Source organism: Triticum aestivum, chromosome 2D, assembly GCF_018294505.1.
Source record: "Triticum aestivum cultivar Chinese Spring chromosome 2D, IWGSC CS RefSeq v2.1, whole genome shotgun sequence".
NCBI classification, from domain to species: domain Eukaryota; kingdom Viridiplantae; phylum Streptophyta; class Magnoliopsida; order Poales; family Poaceae; genus Triticum; species Triticum aestivum.
In genome coordinates, this window is record NC_057799.1 from 63,088,673 (window position 1) to 63,106,904 (window position 18,232).

General features: G+C 49.0%; 1 long non-coding RNA gene across 12 annotated transcripts; it reads right to left on the reverse strand.

Moving 5' to 3' along the window:
- Positions 1 to 2,367: 2,367 nt before the first annotated feature.
- LOC123051571 (uncharacterized) lies at positions 2,368 to 8,195 on the reverse strand. Of its 12 annotated transcripts, none has more exons than XR_006424211.1 (10): positions 7,849 to 8,195; positions 7,465 to 7,764; positions 7,286 to 7,389; positions 6,760 to 7,172; positions 5,838 to 5,929; positions 4,688 to 5,554; positions 4,371 to 4,595; positions 3,711 to 3,832; positions 2,956 to 3,589; positions 2,368 to 2,866 (listed from the first exon to the last, which is right to left on the reverse strand). It is a non-coding gene; the product is annotated as an uncharacterized lncRNA (long non-coding RNA). The 12 variants fall into 12 exon arrangements; XR_006424209.1 differs by having other exon boundaries at positions 4,688 to 5,724; XR_006424210.1 differs by having other exon boundaries at positions 2,956 to 3,267; positions 3,464 to 3,589; positions 4,688 to 5,929.
- Between the last annotated feature and the right edge of the window lie 10,037 nt (positions 8,196 to 18,232).

The window sequence follows — 18,232 nt, forward strand, 5'->3', positions numbered from 1 at the left end:
AACCCATTTTGGTTGCCCGAATTGGGAAGCACTTTGCAAGATGTATGATTTTCATGAGGGTATGCTTGTCACCATGGATCTTGGTGATCCTGACATCGCCGAAGACAATATGGACATTTGGGTCCTTGTTGATACGCTTCCGATTCTACCGCTATGTGAGTTTCTCAAACTTAGTTATTAAGTAATTTATATTGTTTATTTCAAAATAGTTGACAGCTTATTTTTATTCTTCAAAGAATGTGCGAAAGATGGTAGACATAACCTACTACACCGATGGCTCAGAATTAACTTATCAGGAGAAAAATCATCTGATCTCATTTATTACTGATCTTGAGAATTACAATATCTATTATCAAACTCCCCCAAATTATGGTCAATATGTGCCACTAGTGCATGTGTCAAACTACGGTAAAATCCATGGAGATGCCATGGTAAGATTTTGTACTATTACGACATCTGTGCATCTTTTGCATAAATTCTTCTAAAACTGAATTACATTGCTAACTACGGAGTTATTACTATGTTTTTCAACAGAAAATGTCGAAGGATTGTGTGCCTCATCTGATGTTTCGGAAAGGTTGCCTTGATGTTTTGAACATACAGCCAGGTCATCCTACGAATCACTCCTGTCCATATCGGATTTCTAAAACCGATGAAGACATGACAATCAAAGATTATAAAAAATGTATGGTCAATCGTAGGGAGCTACTTGGAAGCAACATTGTGCGAAGGGCAAGAATTGGAGACAGGATAATCTCCATTCTCCATAATGGAGAGTCAGGGCCTATCTTGTTTTATGCTATTTTACCTAAGAGAAGGTAGTAAATCCAATGAGAGAGAAGTAGGTCCTAGGTATAATGTGTTATTATGTGGTACAATGTGTTAGAGTTGATGATGAGGAGGAGGAGTTGTGATTATGACTAGTGACCAACTTGCTATATGATGTCTCATTGATGAAAATGGTGATCATGAGGAGGTGTAATATGACAATGATGTATTATGATGATAAGTTGTTAATGATATGATGATGATGATGATATTTATTATATCATTGGGTGAAAGAACCGTGGATTAGCTTCAAGTGGATGTCCATCCACTTGAAACTAGTCCACGGTTCTTTCACCCAGTGATGTAATAACTCATTATGATGTAAAAACAATCTCTAAATTGCTACTGTATGAAAACTTGTATAAAGGTGTATGAATACACCATGAAATAAAAAATACGGAATAATAGTAGTAGCGCGGGCTGCGAGAAGCGCTACTAGTGATCACCAGTAGCGCCCTTTCTGCTAATTGCCTGGTTTTTTGAATGATAAACAAATTGGCTTTTGCCTAGTTTTCTGCTAATTGGGTAATTCTTTTCTGCTTAAATTAATTGTTCAAGGCCTTTGGACTCCGGTAAAAAAATGGTTGATTGGCTAAAAAGGTTAACTCACACCAAAATGCACCAGCAACGGTTGTTGCATGGTAGGTGGACATTGCCAGATGATATAGTAAAAGCCATACCTAAGGTCCCACCTTGGAGCCGAAGCTTCAAGACAATGCTTTTAAGGATACGACACATGTGCATCAATGCTACAAGATTTTCAACCCAAAGAGAACGAAAGAGTGCTGGGAGATGAAAGTGCCTATCTGAGCCCGAGCTGAGATGTGCTCGTTATCCTGGTCGCCCGCTCCCTCTTAGATTCGCACTCCAGGAGGTATTTCCCTGCGTATTCAAAGCAGTATATGCATCTTTATTCCCGGGCGTGGCCCACCAACCTAACACATTAATGCGACATCAGCCGTCACGCTAGCGCCGGCTCAGATGGCTGCCAACGGCCTGGGCCGTGGCCCAGACTTCTGTTTCAATGCCTGCTACCTTCGCTGGCCCATTTACTGCCATCCGTCTCCCCACCGAACAGTCTTCCTCTTCAAGATTCGTCTTGTCTCTTTTCATCCCAGCAACCAGATCAAGCTGGATAGACCATCGTGTTATTTTTTATCTGCGCTACGAGACCCCATCATCATGTTAATTTTGATTCCCCAAGCTACTTAACTCCCATCTCAAAGATCGCTCACATCGTCCACCGTAGCAGGTCTCAATATTGTGTAACATACATTGCATCCGAATCACAAACTACAGGGCTCCTGAATGCATGCAAAATTACCATCGATCACCTATAACCCTTCCATTTTCAGATGCATGTTCAGTACTCAGAAAACACATAACACTTTCAAACTGTAAACAGTGCCAATGAATGAAAAACAACTAGCATTACAAAATGAATTGAACAACCATAATCCATACATTGAGCATCATGATCTCGATTCCATTGCGCAGCTAAATTCAGAAGCAAGCATCCAACAAGACTCATACATGAACTAACTACAAATCACTCCCCATAAATCATAACTCATAACCAATTGTACAGCAACCTTCAAATTAGTAACAACATGCTCCAAGCTGGATAGATCATCATCCATTCATAACCGTACACTACTTAAGAACAGCATCAACTACCTGTCTGAATGTTCTGAACCCCAAGGGGACGTCAATACACGTATGACAGCATCACTCCTAATCGCTCAACAACAAATATTCAGCAATGCATACTAATTTGATTGATTTAGGGAAACACACCTCTTAGCCCAACCAGGTGCCTGTAGGACTGTAGGAACTTCATCTTCCCGGTGGACATCTCGGACACCAGCGGCGACGCCTTTCATCTCACACCTTTTGCCATGTCTTCCTCACAACCTGCTTGTCCGCGCTCATGGCTAGTCCCGCCGATTGCTCGGCAGCCGGTACCAAACGAACCACTGTGAACGCTGCCGGTTCCATCGGGGTTGCACTCTCATCCAATTCCTCCAGAAAGGGGAATCTGCAACCCTCCATTGCAAGAAAAAAAAGCAAGCAATCAACAAATCGCGAATTAAAACACCATGCTTCTAAAAACGATACTGATGTTACCTGCTCATGGGTCGCATCAGCAACTCCATCACCGCCAATGGAGTCGCCCCTCTCCACCCCTGTCGTCTCAGCAATTCGACCCTTTTGACCAAAAACGAGTAATAGATCCTCAAAGTATCAACCTAACCGAAATTAATTCTCTCCATCTACACAAACCTGAAAGCGAACCTCCTGTGCCTTGGATCAGCTTCCGTAGTTGTGCTCCTCAGGGTCTTCTGCTATGTACTAATCATTGTCTTTGGACAGCAACAACATGATGAGAGCAAGGCAATCGCAACGACACGACATAGTGTTGTCAAACCCCGCCTTTCCCTGAAAAAAAAACACGAAAAAAGATAGAACATTTCAGCTATAGCTCCTGCACAAAATTATTTGAAATACTAACAAGTGTCAAATCCTTATTCCCATACTGCACAGGGAAGGGGGGCAGCCCGGTGCATGTAGGTCCTGCTTGCGCAGGGTCCGAGGAAGGGTCCGACCACTTTGGGTCTATAGTACGCAACCTTACCCTACATTTCTGTAAGAGGCTGTTTCCAAGACTTGAACCTGTGACCTCATGGTCACAAGGCAGCAGTTTTACCACTGCGCCAAGGCTCCCCTTCTATTCCCATACTGCACAGCCGCAAACAATTTCCTGCATGCATTTTGTCCTCTCCATATTTAGCCTACTTTTGTCGTATCTAATGCCAAATCATTTATCCACAAATATAGGTTATAGAAGTCGTATGCTTCACCCAGAGAATCAAAGGTTGTACCCAAAGTTGGCACTATGACATTGTCCCCAAGATTGTCGGCAAAACCATGGATAGCCTTCTCCAGAGCAGTAGTCCGGTTAGGACATGGCATCCTTACTGGGACAGCAGCACCTACTCTCACCCTGCAACCACCCACAAACAGATATGAGTTTCATGTATAGTTTCACACAAAGCACTCGCCAAAATTTCCAAGCACCCAACACATCAGTTTTTTGCAGTGTCACCGTGCTCGAACAGTAACAATTTCGTTCCATCTATGTTACTTTTGGTTCAGCTGCACAATCAACTCCGGAACGACACACAGATCCTTCCGTTTCCTACAATTTTCTGCGTTTGACATGCTACAGCGTCCTTTCGCATCAATTCAGCGGCTACGTGTGCATTCCTTCAAACCACAAATCATGCAATGTCCATTACAATGTCTGCTCAAGCATCCCTGCTTAACTTACACTAGTTCTGAATTTCACCAAATTTCATTAACAGTTCAGTCAAGCCTGCACCTATATTTACAAGGAGACACGCCTGTAACTTTCCCTAGAAGTTCAGGCAATACAAACATAGCAATTTATCCTTTCAATTTTTTTGCATGATCACACTATTTCAAATCATGCCATCATAGTTGGTTCCCAAAAATTTTGTGGATCTGCAGAACTGCCATACCTTCTTTTCCGGCCAGGAGCTCTAGGGTCGGTCTATCCAATTGACTGCTCCGACGCTCTTGTGGACCCTTCTTGTGCATCCATTGCCCCTTCCGCCGCATGGATCTGGCCGTCCGCACTTACTTCCACCATAGCTGCCAGCGGCTCCTCAGCCGGCCGCGCCACTAGGTAGTGCAGCGGCTGCATCAGAATATCGCTGTCATTTGCCTGTTCAAGCACGGCTGTCCTACGCACCCAAATTGGCCACAAAAGGTTTCATCTCAGCAAGCACCATCCAAAATCACGCGCCAAAAAATACAAAGGGGACATATTGCGCACCTCTTAATCGGCGTCCACCGGTTCCGTTCGCCCGGTCGCCCGCGAGAATCGCAGCAGAGCTCCGCCGCTTCGGCAAGTGACTAATCAAGGCGGCGTAGGTAGGAGACGACCCTGAGTGAGCTCACCATCCCTGTCTGTAACTGGAAAGCAAGTTTCATGGGCCATGGATCGGGAAGAACATGCCGTCATGGGCCACGGCTCTGCTTGGAGCCGTCCACGGCGTTCTATCTCCGTCACAAACATGGCCCACAGTCCAGGGTTCACAGCGCATGTATTTCGCTTTTCCTACTATATTTCGTCTGCCCCTTGAGATGGCCCACGCAATGAATGGCTCGTATCCCCACCTAATAGGAACCGCCCAGATTACGAGCGCATTTGTGCGCGAGCACATAAACTCCGCCTCCGCTGAGAGACAACAACTCAATACCTCCTTGTCTGATCCAACCAATGACGACCAGATCACCACTTACACCAATGTGGATGACTGACATGCAACCACAAACGCCCTAGATCTATCAATCATGTACCACGTCCATTGTCACCCATACCCATTGACCTCCCATGGCACATAGAGGCACCTATCTGAAAAAAAAACGAGTGTGGCAGTAATGAACATTCCATGAGTGGCCATCACGCTACCAATCAACATGAGAGGGCATTGCTACCGAAAGCCATGAATGGCATCTTGACAACTTATAAAGGGCCGCATCCGGCATTCATCCAATTGACAAGGGGCCCACCACACACTGATGGCGCAGCTGGATCAAAATCAAGAAGGGGAGATGGGAGAGCGTGCCTCCTTGCACAGAGCCACAGGTCCCGCAAGCATGCACTTCCCCCTCGGCAGCAACTCCTCTGCCGCCCTTGCTGCTATAGACAGCCGCATTGTCAATGAATCTCACAAGGACAAAAGCATCAAGAGCTTGCAACAGGCGCCAGATGATGGCGGGAAGCTGTGCAAGGCAGTGCTCACCACCCAAATCACCCAAACAGAGCAAGATAGGAAATTTGCTTCATTTATTTACGGCGTATATTGACTGTACGTAGATCAAGGAGGTAAGAGACTCTAAAATAAACTATCAGAGAAAATGACTCGCACTGAAGTACCTTTAAATGGATGGTGATGAAAATGCATATTGAGAGAACCTACCTAGAGTCATGCGTGAGTGACTTGTCGGGCGACTTTATGGCATGCTCTGCATCCTCCCGAAACAACAACGAAAGTCTCATTTGTTCTTGGTCCTGAAATTAAATAGAAAGCTATCCTTAGACAGTGAAAACGAGGGCTCCTGAGATCTCTGCACTATATTATTACAAAGTTTTGGAACAAGAACTGCAAGATAAATTCGACGAGTCATAAGCACATAAATTTTGAAGAAAATCAAGCATGACAAAGCCTATTGCTAGATCGTTACCCAAAGTTGGAGGGAAGCCCTCAGACAACCCCTGCCAAGTATTTTCTGCTTTTGGATATGTTCACAAGATTAGACAGAAAAGCTAAGGAACATAAAAAATGCGGCCCTATTTAGTGACATTCGCATGAACAACTGGGGTTAATCTATTAGAAAATTCATACTTGCCTATATTGGATACCTAGGTTAAGAACACAGAAAGCTCCATACATGAATTCATTGGGTGTTTGGTTGGAGGATCACCATACTCTACATGGGTTCCTGCGTTTCTGTATTTACAGGATGGATGATCCGATCCCCGTTTTGTGATAGCCTTGAATCACATAGGGTGAACTGGTGATAAACCAGCTCATCTTCAAACATATGGCGAGCAAGGCTTACATGGTCAATTCACCTTCTAGTTCCTCAAACCAAATACCAATGATCAATTTGGGCGCAAGTTAACCATAATAAATTGAGGAATGTCGAGCAGCAGCATATTTATGCAGCATTCTTATATGGGCGATGGCAGTGGAATATGAAACTTTGGTCCGGTCATCAGAAATAGGGGCTAAGGGGCCACAATATTATTCCCCTGACTGTTGTCCGCCTGGTGGAGAAATCACAAAACTTGAAGTGAGGCTTAAAAGATGTAGTATGTAGCTAGGCAACTAATTGTACCTTTGGGGGGTCTTGAAAATGTTTACTCAGCATAATGGCGGTCTGAACATTGTTGCCAAAATTTGCAACCGCCATCTGAGCCAAAATATCGCCATTGACCTGGCGCAGTTGTCTCGAGAGCTTCCCGGCAGTGAAGAGAAGGGAAACGATGTTCTTCTTCCCTCGACAGGCATGGACAAGCCTGTAGGCACGAAGCAGAGTCTCTTCGAGGTCCTTGAGTGTCGCTAGTCGCCGAATCGTTCATGGTATTAGCATCCTCGAGCTTCGACAGGATAGCACGAAGTCTATTCACGCGGCCTCTAATCTGATGGCAGACCTCCTTGTTATGACGAACCGTGTCCGCCGCCTCCTTGATCTTGAGCGCGACCTAGACAACCTGCTTCACGCTGCCCACAGCATCGACCATCCTGTCACTAGGAAATCCGCCGGTCAGATTTCGCCGCCGAAAAGCTGATCGACAGAGACAAGAACATTTCTGATAGCTTTTCTCATGACAGCAACCAAAGAAAGGAAGCAAAGCACCAACCTATCTGGTAAGTGGTGATTTGGATTCTTCTTTACTTTGCCGCTGCTTGACCGATTAAAGGATAGGCTGCGTTGATCATCCAGAATTCAGATTTCTCCGGAAAGCTGATCAACAGAGACAAAAACATTTCTGAATTTCTATGTCGAGACAACACTCAAAGAGGCCGAGCAAGCACCAACCTCGTTTTCCTGGCTTCTCCTTTACTTTGCTCCTGGACGATCCCTACACCAAACGACTCCCGGATTTCGGATTTCAGCACCTAGGTGGCCGGCAAGGCAATCTGATTATTAAAGAACAAAGAAGAAGCAAAGACTCGCCAACTAATCGCAGTTGTAGAGGATGAACGGAACGGATAGGCTGCTCGCTCCGTAGAGGCAGAGGTCAGCGCCAAGTCTTCTCAGGGGGATACAAGGGATGTAACCACGTCTTCTCGTCAGTGTCAACCACGCGGTTCTTGTTGACAATTGCCGCATCGCATCCTGAGTCGTTTGCAAAATAATACTCGTATTACTGAATTTCGCTGACAGAGAAAGGCAAGAGGTGCATGGAAAAGACAGTTTTACCCTCGTTCCCATCTTCGTCCCAAATCGCATCACGTCCACACGGCCGGCCGTGCCGGCGCCGCGCACCACTGCTCCAAGCCCGCGGGGTGGGTTTCGGTCCACCTCGCGCTCCCCGGGTAAGCAAGACCGGAGGTACCTGGGGTAGGACGGCCGGAGCCCCGGCCTCTGCCGTCAAGCTCGTCGTTCCACATTGTCGCCGGAGCAAGCTCGGGCGGGAGAGGGCGCCGGTGGAGCTCGGCGCGGCGGTTGGTTAGGATCTGTCGACTGCGGCGCAGGCCTGAGGCCCCTCCCTTCCACTTGCGGGCACGGATGAAGCCATGTACCTAGGATAGGCTCATAGGCCTGACCTAAACACCCTCTCCTAGAACTTCATCCTAAAACTAGAATCATTCAAAGAAAAGTCATCATCCACTCGATCATGAGGCATTCCACTCGGAAGACTCGAAGTCATTCGACCATGAAGACTGTCACTCGACCGCCAGAAGAACTAAAGCCACTCCGCACTGCAACGGTCGAACATTACATCATAGCTTTAATGGTCATTATGTCTCTTTATTACTAGCGTTACCAGTAACGCCCCCCTCTTGATGTACCTTAAACCCCCTGTAACGTGGGCTGGCTGGGGTCCTGACGCACTCTATATAAGCCACCCCCTCCACATGCACAAGGGTTCGCACTTCCTGTAACACACACATACATAATCTAGTCGACCGCCTCCGGGCTCCGAGACGTAGGGTTGTTACTTCTTCCGAGAAGGGTCTGAACTCGTAAAACTCGTGTGTACATGTCGGGGTTGGGTGCGACATATGCCAATGGATGACTTATCATGATGGGAGCGAGTAGAACGTCGCCGGTGCCTGGAAGCGGGATAAGGCGTAGACACGTACGCCGGCGAACTTTACCCAGGTTTGGGGCTCTCCGTAGAGATAACACCCCTAGTCCTGCTCTGCGGGGTCTCCGCATGATCACTAAGGCACTAGTGATACAATGGTGCTCCTTGAGCTGTTTGCTAGAGGTGGAAGAAAGCAAGGCTAGCTCTCTCCTTTCTCTATGGGCCAGTCTAGTTCTAACAGGTTGGGAACCTTTTGCATGGGTGCCCTGGGGGGTTTATATAGGCCTACCCCCCAGGGGTACATTGGTAATCTAGTCGGGTGTAGGACCCGGCTGTCAGTATCTCTGATCTCCGGCTTCCCCGCCGGCTGCTGGGGCCCGCCGCCTGGTGGGCCCCACCGACTGGTCTGGTACGGAGCCGACAGGCCGCTCCCGTCGCTTGCGGGTCTTGCCGGCTGCTGATTACTGTAGCCGTGATGCTAATGACGCAGGCTTGGTCGGGGGAGCATGGCTACAGTCCCGCCGCCTGGCGGGCGATCACTGTAACCTCACCGTGTCTTGTCTGGTTAATGGCGCGCGTGCCTCAAGGGAGGAACGGGCCGCCTGCTGGAACCCGGCTTCCCTCTGGTCCGGCTTCCTCCGCCTTCACGGCTCTCACTGCCTAGTAGGGCCAGCCGCCTGTACCGACAGGCCGTCGTGGGAACAGGCTCCGTCCCTCAGGAGTGACGTCAAGGGAGGAGTGGCAACAGTGTCGCGCCGTGCGGAGATCTCCGCTTGTACGGAGCACTGTGGCCACGCCCGGCCCTGGATTTGGGAGGGATGGGCTATACTGTAGCCACTCCCTGTCTTGTCTTTCTTGATGAGGGTGCAGACTTTGTGGGCGCCACGGGCCGACTGCTAGGGGCCGGCTTCTCTGGAAGCCGCCCACTAGGAGTCGGCTTGTCTTGATGCCGGCTTCTGGAACTCGGCCGTCTACGGGCAGCCGACTATTCCTCCAGCCAGCCACCAGAAGGCGGCACTTCGTCTTGATGCCTTGAGGGGCGCAGCCAGCCCCGATGTCTTGAAAGGTTCTGGGTCTCGGGTTAGCCTACCCGTGGCCCATTACTCCCACAGTACAACTTCGCCATAGCTAGGATCTTGCCTCTCCATACTTACCCCCCTATTCTACTGTCAGTCTTAGTACCAGGACAGTTGGCGTCCACCGTGGGGCAGGTGTCTTAGCGACTTATCGGAGAAGTTGCAATTTTTCTGATCCCCATCATCGTGGTTTCTGGCGGAGGATTGGCCGAGGGCCGCGAGATCCGTCTCGGCGCGCTCGTGTTCGTCGCCGACGACTCCGCTTGGCTCCAAGAGGCTCCACTCGACGTCGAGGCGCTCCCCGTCCGCGGGACAACGCACTTTCGCGCGTGCGTCCGCGGCGTCCTTCTGCGGCAGCCGTCGACTAAGTATCGGTCGGCTCCTATCGCGTCCTCGCTCCCTGCTGTTCGCCGGCGCAAGTGTTCCGGTCGGTCGCGGCTCCAGCGTTGGGTGAGGCACGCGGTGGCTCGCCAGTCGGCCACCCCACAAGTCGCGGCAATCGAGCCCGACGAAACTCTCTACGGCCTGTTCGACTGGCTCCGTCGAGACTGCATCCGAGTGCGACAGCAGTGATCCCGCGGCGGAAGTCCTGATGGTCAATGGACCGTGCAGTCCTCCTGGCTTCCCCCGCGACGACGGTGGCGATGGCGGCGGTGATCCGTCACACGTCCACGAGGAGTACCGCCCCGAGCCCCTCTCTTCGCAGCAGAGAGAAGAGCTTCACCGCCGTAACATGGATGCACTTCACACTCCTATCGTTGGAGAAACCTCCGAGGCCCGGGCCTTGAAGGAGGCGCGCCTGGCCAACTTGGCTGAGCGCACTCGACTGGAGAATCTCCAGAACGCACTCGACGAGCGTGCTCGGCAGCAGATTCTTGCGTCCAGTCGACGACAGCTTTTTCCGCCTCCAACTCAGGTATACCGAACTCCGATTCAGAATCTCACAGCTGCAGCCCGAATAGCAGAGTCGATTCAGCCTTCCCAGTCAGAAGCTGGCAGAGGTTTGATGCAGATCCGGGCTTTACTCCGGGCAGCGGGAGAACAGAACACAGCAGTGTCTCAGTCGCGGAATAGGATTCATAGCAGATCTGTGGTGGCAGACACAGTTCAGTCGGCTCACAGCCCAAGATCGCCTCCGAGGCGTGAGGGACGTGGAGATCGGCAAGAACAGTACAGAAACCGTGAGCAGTATGATCACCGACTCGACCACGATGATCGTCGTCGAGTGCCCACGCCTCCCCCAAGGAGTGGGTCATACGTGCCTCGGCAACACGATGATAGACGCCCTCACAGTGGTGGGCGAAGGATTCCAGTCGACCCCCGAGAGCCGGGCTTTGATGCGAGATCTATTCTCGTTCAGGGTCTGGTTGACAGGAACAGAGCTCACAGAGAAGGTCATGACAGAGATTATCCGACTGGCAGCAGAGTGCATGTCTCAGGTCCAGAGTGTTTCAGCAGAGCCATCAGGGCTGCAGTGATTCCTCCCAACTTCAGGTTGGCGACTGGAGTTAGCAAGTTCACTGGTGAGTCCAAGCCTGACACTTGGCTCGAGGACTACCGAGTGGCTGTTCAGATTGGCGGCAGCAATGATGAAGTGGCCATGAAGCACCTTCCTCTGATGTTGGAGGGCTCGGCCAGAGCGTGGTTGAATCAGTTAGCACCTGGCAGCATATATAGTTGGGAGGAACTCGCCCGAGTGTTTGTTAGGACCTTTGAAGGTACATGCAAACGGCCAGCAGGGTTAATAGAGTTGCAGTCCTGTGTGCAGAAACCGAATGAAACCTTGAGGGATTATATCCAAAGATTGATCACGTTGCACCACACAGTGGAGAATGTGTCAGATCACCAAGCAGTTTGTGCCTTCAAGGAAGGTGTCAAGTATCAAGAATTGAACCTGAAGTTCGGTCGGACCGGGGATATGTCTCTGAGTCGGATGATGGAGATAGCCACCAAGTATGCTAATGGTGAAGAGGAGGATCGACTCCGGAGTGGCAAGCACAAAACAGTTGCCCATGAAACCAGAGGAGGGAATTCCAGTCTGAAGCAGAAGCGCAAAGCCGAGCCAGCTGCTCCTGGTGAAGCCTTAGCCGTGACTCAAGGAAAGTTCAAGGGGAAGCCCAAAGGGCCGTGGAACCCCAAGAAAGTGAAAGATCAAGATGGAAATGATGTGTTGGATTTACCATACCACATTCACACCAAAAAAGATGAAGAGGGTAATTTCATTTACCCTAAACACACCACTCGACAGTGTCGGCTCCTGATTCAGCAGTTCCAAGAGAAACAACCCAAGGAGAAGGAAAGGGAGTCGGACAAGGGTGAGGATAAAGAAGAAGAAGATGATGGTTTCCCCAACGTCAATTCCACTCTGATGATTTTTGCTGATGTTGAGAGCAAAAGTCGCCTGAAAGTCATTAACAGAGAAGTGAACATGGTCGCTCCGGCGACGCCCAGTTATTTGAAGTGGTCTCAGACTGCCATTACATTCGACAAGTCCGATCACCCGGCGCGCATAGCCACCCCTGGGAGGCAAGTGTTGGTGGTCGACCCAGTTGTTGAAGGCACTCGGTTGACTAAGGTGCTGATGGATGGTGGCAGTGGCCTGAATATCCTTTATGCTGAAACCTTGAAAGGGATGGGCATTCCGATGTCCAAACTTAGTGAAAGCAATATGAGTTTCCATGGGGTTATACCTGGCAAGAAGGCTGAATCACTCGGCCAGATCGCCCTCAATGTAGTTTTCGGTGATTCCAAGAATTACCGCAAGGAAAAGTTGACATTTGAAGTCGTGGATTTCCAGAGTGCTTATCATGCTATTATGGGTAGGCCTGCTTATGCACGTTTTATGGCTCGACCATGTTACGTGTACCTCAAATTGAAGATGCCTGGTCCCAAAGGGGTGATCACTATCACTGGCAATCGACAGAAGGCAGAAGAGTGCTTCCAGAAGGGCTCAAAGATCGTCGATGCACAAATGGCAGTAGTAGAATTGCAAGAGTATCAGAAAAATGCAGATCCGAGTGATTTGCTGCGAGCCAAGAAGCATGCCATAGACTCTGCATTTCAGTCGTCCGGTGAAACGAAGCCGATGCATATTCACCCGACCGATCCCAATGCTGCTCCGACTCACATCTCAACAACACTCGACAGCAAATAAGAAGAAGCGCTCATCCAGTTCCTCCGTGAGAACTGGGACATCTTTGCATGGAAACCTTCTGACATGCCGGGTGTTCCCAGGGGGCTGGCTGAGCACCGTTTGCGAGTCGACCCAAAAGTGAAACCAGTCAAAGAACATCTTCGACGGTCCGCCGTACAGAAGAGAAAAGCAATTGGTGAAGAAGTGGTTCAGCTCCTGACAACTCAGTTCATCCGAGAGATTTACCACTCCGAGTGGCTCGCCAATGTTGTCATGGTCCCCAAGAAGGACGACTCACTTCACATGTGCATTGACTTCAAGCATATCAATCGGGCCTGCCCGAAAGATCATTTTCCTCTCCCGCGCATCGACCAAATAGTCGATTCGACTGCGGGGTGTGAACGATTGTCTTTTCTGGACGCCTATTCCGGGTATCATCAGATCCGACTGTATGGACCCGATGAGATAAAAACAGGTTTCATCACTCCATTCGGGTGCTTCTGTTATGTCACCATGCCATTCGGCCTGAAGAACGCCGGAGCCACATTCATGAGGATGATTCAGAAGTGTTTGCTCACTCAAATCAGTCGGAATGTGGAAGCATACATGGATGACATTGTGGTCAAGTCACGTAAGGGTTCTGACCTGCTGGCTGACCTTGCTGAAACTTTTGCCAACCTCAGAAGGTATGATATCAAGCTTAATCCATCAAAGTGCACATTTGGAGTTCCCGGTGGGAAGTTACTCGGTTTCCTCGTTTCCGAACGAGGGATCGACGCTAACCCAGAGAAAGTTGGTGCTATACTCCGGATGAAACGCCCTGTGCGTGTGCACGATGTCCAGAAGCTTACTGGTTGTTTGGCCGCCTTAAGCCGATTCATTTCTCGCCTCAGTGAAAAGGCATTGCCTCTTTACCGACTGATGAAGAAGTCTGATAAGTTCGAGTGGACTCCTGAAGCTGATGCAGCGTTTGTAGAGCTCAAAGCCCTGCTTTCCACCCAGCCGGTGCTTGCTGCCCCAATCAGCAAAGAGCCTTTACTGCTTTACATTGCAGCCACTGGACAAGTTGTCAGTACAGTACTCACGGTCGAGCGGGAAGAAGAAGGAAAAGCCTATAAAGTTCAGCGCCCAGTATATTATGTTTCTGAAGTTCTGACTCCATCAAAGCAAAGATATCCACATTATCAGAAGCTTGTTTATGGGATTTACATGACCACGAAGAAGGTTGCACACTATTTCTCTGACCACTCCATTACAGTCGTCAGTGATGGTCCATTATCAGAGATTCTGAACAACAAAGATGCAACTGGTCGAGTGGCAAAGTGGGCGATTGAACTCCTTCCCTTGGATATCAAGTTTGAGGCAAAGAAATCTATCAAGTCCCAAGCAATAGCAGATTTACTCGTCGAGTGGATCGAACAGCAACTGCCGACTCAAGTACACTCGGAGCACTGGACCATGTTCTTTGATGGCTCCAAGATGCTGAATGGTTCCGGCGCTGGGGTGGTACTGGTCCGAGGAGACAAGCTCAGATATGTTCTCCAGATTCACTTTGATTCCTCCAATAAGGAAGCTGAATATGAAGCACTCTTATATGGGTTACGTATGGCCATTTCACTCGGCGTCCGTCGCCTCACGGTCTACGGCGACTCAGATTTGGTAGTCAATCAAGTGATGAAGGAGTGGGACGTCAGAAGCCCAGCTATGACTGGTTACTGTAATGCAGTGAGGAAGTTGGAAAAGAAGTTTGAGGGGTTAGAGCTCCATCATATACCCCTACTGAAAAATCAAGCAGCTGATGATTTGGCAAAGATAGGTTCCAAGAGGGAAGCCATTCCCAGCAATGTGTTTTTGGAACACATTCATACACCTTCAGTTCAATAAGATCCTTTCACTGAAGAGCCCCCGCAGCCTAAGAGTGCCACAGATCCGACTGAAGTCGAAGTCCCAGCCGTGGTCGACTTGATCATGGAGGTTTTGGTCATCACTCCCGACTGGACAGTGCCATACATTGCGCATATCCTTAGGAGGGAACTCTCAGAGGATGAAGAGGAGGCTCGACAGATCGTCCGACGATCCAAAGACTTTACTGTGATAAGAGGACAGCTGTTTAGAGAAAGTGTAACTGGAGTCAGCCAGAAATGCATAACACCAGAAGAAGGTCGAGTGATCCTCAACGACATCCACTCGGGGACCTGTGGCCACCATGCGTCCTCTCGGACCATTGTGGCCAAAGCGTACCGAGCTGGATTTTATTGGCCACGAGCAAACGAAATGGCGAAAGATATAGTCGACAAATGTGAAGGTTGCCACAAGCTTGCATTAGCCCTGAAGACCATTCCACTCGTCTGGCCCTTTGCTGTTTGGGGATTAGATATGGTTGGACCCTTGAGGACTGGTAGGAGCGGCTTCACTCATGTGCTCGTAGCAGTCGACAAGTTTACCAAATGGATTGAAGCCAAGCCTATCAAGAATCTTGAAGCCAGTGCTGCCGTCAGCTTCATCAGAGAGTTGACATTCAGATATGGGGTTCCGCACAGCATCATCACTGACAACGGGTCGAACTTCGATTCTGACGAGTTCAGAGCCTTCTGTGCTTCCCAAGGCACTCGAGTCGACTATGCTTCAGTCGCCCACCCCCAGTCGAATGGGCAAGCAGAAAGAGCAAATGGCTTGATTCTCAAAGGACTGAAACCCCGATTGATGCGTGATCTCAAGCATGCAGCAGGCGCCTGGGTCGATGAACTTCCATCAGTTCTTTGGGGATTGAGGACAACTCCCAATCGGTCGACTGGCCGAACTCCATTCTTCTTGGTTTATGGAGCTGAAGCTGTTCTACCGAGTGACTTGCTTCACAATGCACCCCGAGTCGAGCTTTTCTCCGAAGATGAAGCAGAACAGGCCCGACAAGACGCAATTGATCTCCTATAAGAGGAAAGAGAGATGGCCTTAATCCGGTCGACCATTTATCAGCAAGACTTGCGTCGATTCCACGCCAGAAACGTGACAGGTCGAGCATTTCAAGAGGGAGACTTGGTTCTTCGAGTGGATCAGCAGAAACCACACAAGCTTGCTCCTGCCTGGGAAGGCCCCTTCATTGTCACCAGAGTGCTCCACAACGGAGCGTACCACCTCTACAACGTCGAACACAAGAAAGACGAGCCCCGCGCTTGGAATGCGGAGCTGCTCCGCCCCTTTTATACTTAAGCACTCAGTCTGTTGAGATGTAATAAGAAGTACTTTTGTAGTTTGTTTATCAAAGACAAGAGCTTTACAGTCTTCTAAAATGATTGCCGTTGCTTATGTTTGTGTCTGAAATCCCCCAGTGGGTGGCTTAGCCGCGAATCCGTTTCGCCTAAATTTATAAAATCCTACCGAGTGATGAGCAAGCCTCTCACCCGGAGGGCTTAGCTGCGAATCCGTTTCGCCTAAGTTTGAAAAATCCTACCGAGTGGTGAGAAAGCCTCTCACTCGGGGGCTTAGCTGCAGTCCAGTACTCGCCTAAGTTTAAAAAAATCCTACCGAGTGGTGTGCAAGCCTCTCACTCGGGGGCTTAGCTGCGAATCCGTTTCGCCTAAGTTTGAAAAATCCTACCGAGTGGTGAGCAAGCCTCTCACTCGGGGGCTTAGCTGCAGTCCAGTACTCGCCTAAGTTTGAAAAATCCCACCGAGTGGCGAGCAACCCTCCCACTCGGGGGCTTAGCTGCAGTCCAGTACTCGCCTAAGTTTAAAAAATCCTACTGAGTGGTGAGCAACCCTCCCACTCGGGGGCTTAGCTGCAGTCCAGTACTCGCCTAAGTTTGAAAAATCCTACCAAGTGGTGAGCAACCCTCTCACTCGGAGGCTTAGTGCTACCTCTTGAGCACTGCGTTGGTTTTCCCTTGAAGAGGAAAGGGTGATGCAGCAAAGTAGCATAAGTATTTCCCTCAGTTTTTGAGAACCAAGGTATCAATCCAGTAGGAGGCTACACACGAGTCCCTCGCACCTACACAAACAAATAAATCCTCACAACCAACGCGATAAGGGGTTGTCAATCCCTACACGGTCACTTACGAGAGTGAGATCTGATAGATATGATAAGATAATATTTTTGGTATTTCTATGATAAAGATGCAAAGTAAAGAAAGTAAATAAAAATGGCGCTAGAAATAGCTTGTTGTCGGGAGATTAATATGATGGAAAATAGACCCGGGGTCCATAGGTTTCACTAGTGGCTTCTCTCAAGAGCATAAGTATTTACGGTGGGTGAACAAATTACTGTTGAGCAATTGACAGAATTGAGCATAGTTATGATAATATCTTGGCATGATCATGTATATAGGCATCACGTCCGAAACAAGTAGACCGACTCCTGCCTGCATCTACTACTATTACTCCACACATCGACCGCTATCCAGCATGCATCTAGAGTATTAAGTTCATAAGAACAGAGTAATGCTTTAAGCAAGATGACATGATGTAGAGGGATAAACTCATGCAATATGATATAAACCTCATCTTGTTATCCTCGATGGCAACAATACAATACGTGCCTTGCTGCCCCCACTGTCACTGGGAAAGGACACCGCAAGATTGAACCCAAAGCTAAGAACTTCTCCCATTGTAAGAAAGATCAATCTAGTAGGCCAAACCAAACTGATAATTCGAAGAGACTTGCAAAGATAACCAATCATACATAAAAGAATTCAGAAGATTCAAATATTGTTCATAGATAAACTTGATCATAAACCCACAATTCATCGGTCTCAGCAAACACACCGCAAAAGAAGATTACATCGAATAGATCTCCACAAGAGAGGGGGAGAACATTGTATTGAGATCCAAAAAGAGAGAGGAAGCCATCTAGCTAATAACTATGGACCCGAAGGTCTGAGGTAAACTACTCACACTTCATCGGAAAGGCTATGGTGTTGATGTAGAAGCCCTCCGTGATCGATGCCCCCTCCGGCGGAGCTCCGGAACAGGCCCCAAGATGGGATCTCATGGGTACAGAAGGTTGCGGCGGTGGAATTAGGTTTTTGGCTCCGTATCTGGTAGTTTGGGGGTACATAGGTATATATAGGAGGAAGGAGTACGTCGGTGGAGCAACGTGGGGCCCACAAGGGTGGAGGGCGCGCCCAGGGGGTAGGCGCGCCCCCTACCTCGTGGCTTCCTGGTTGAAGTCTTGACGTAGGGTCCAAGTCCTCTGGATCACGTTCGTTCCGAAAATCACGTTCCCGAAGGATTCATTCCGTTTGGTCTCCGTTTGATATTCTTTTTCTGCGAAACCCTGAAATAGGCAAAAAAACAGCAATTCTGGGCTAGGCCTCCGGTTAATAGGTTAGTCCCAAAAATAATATAAAAG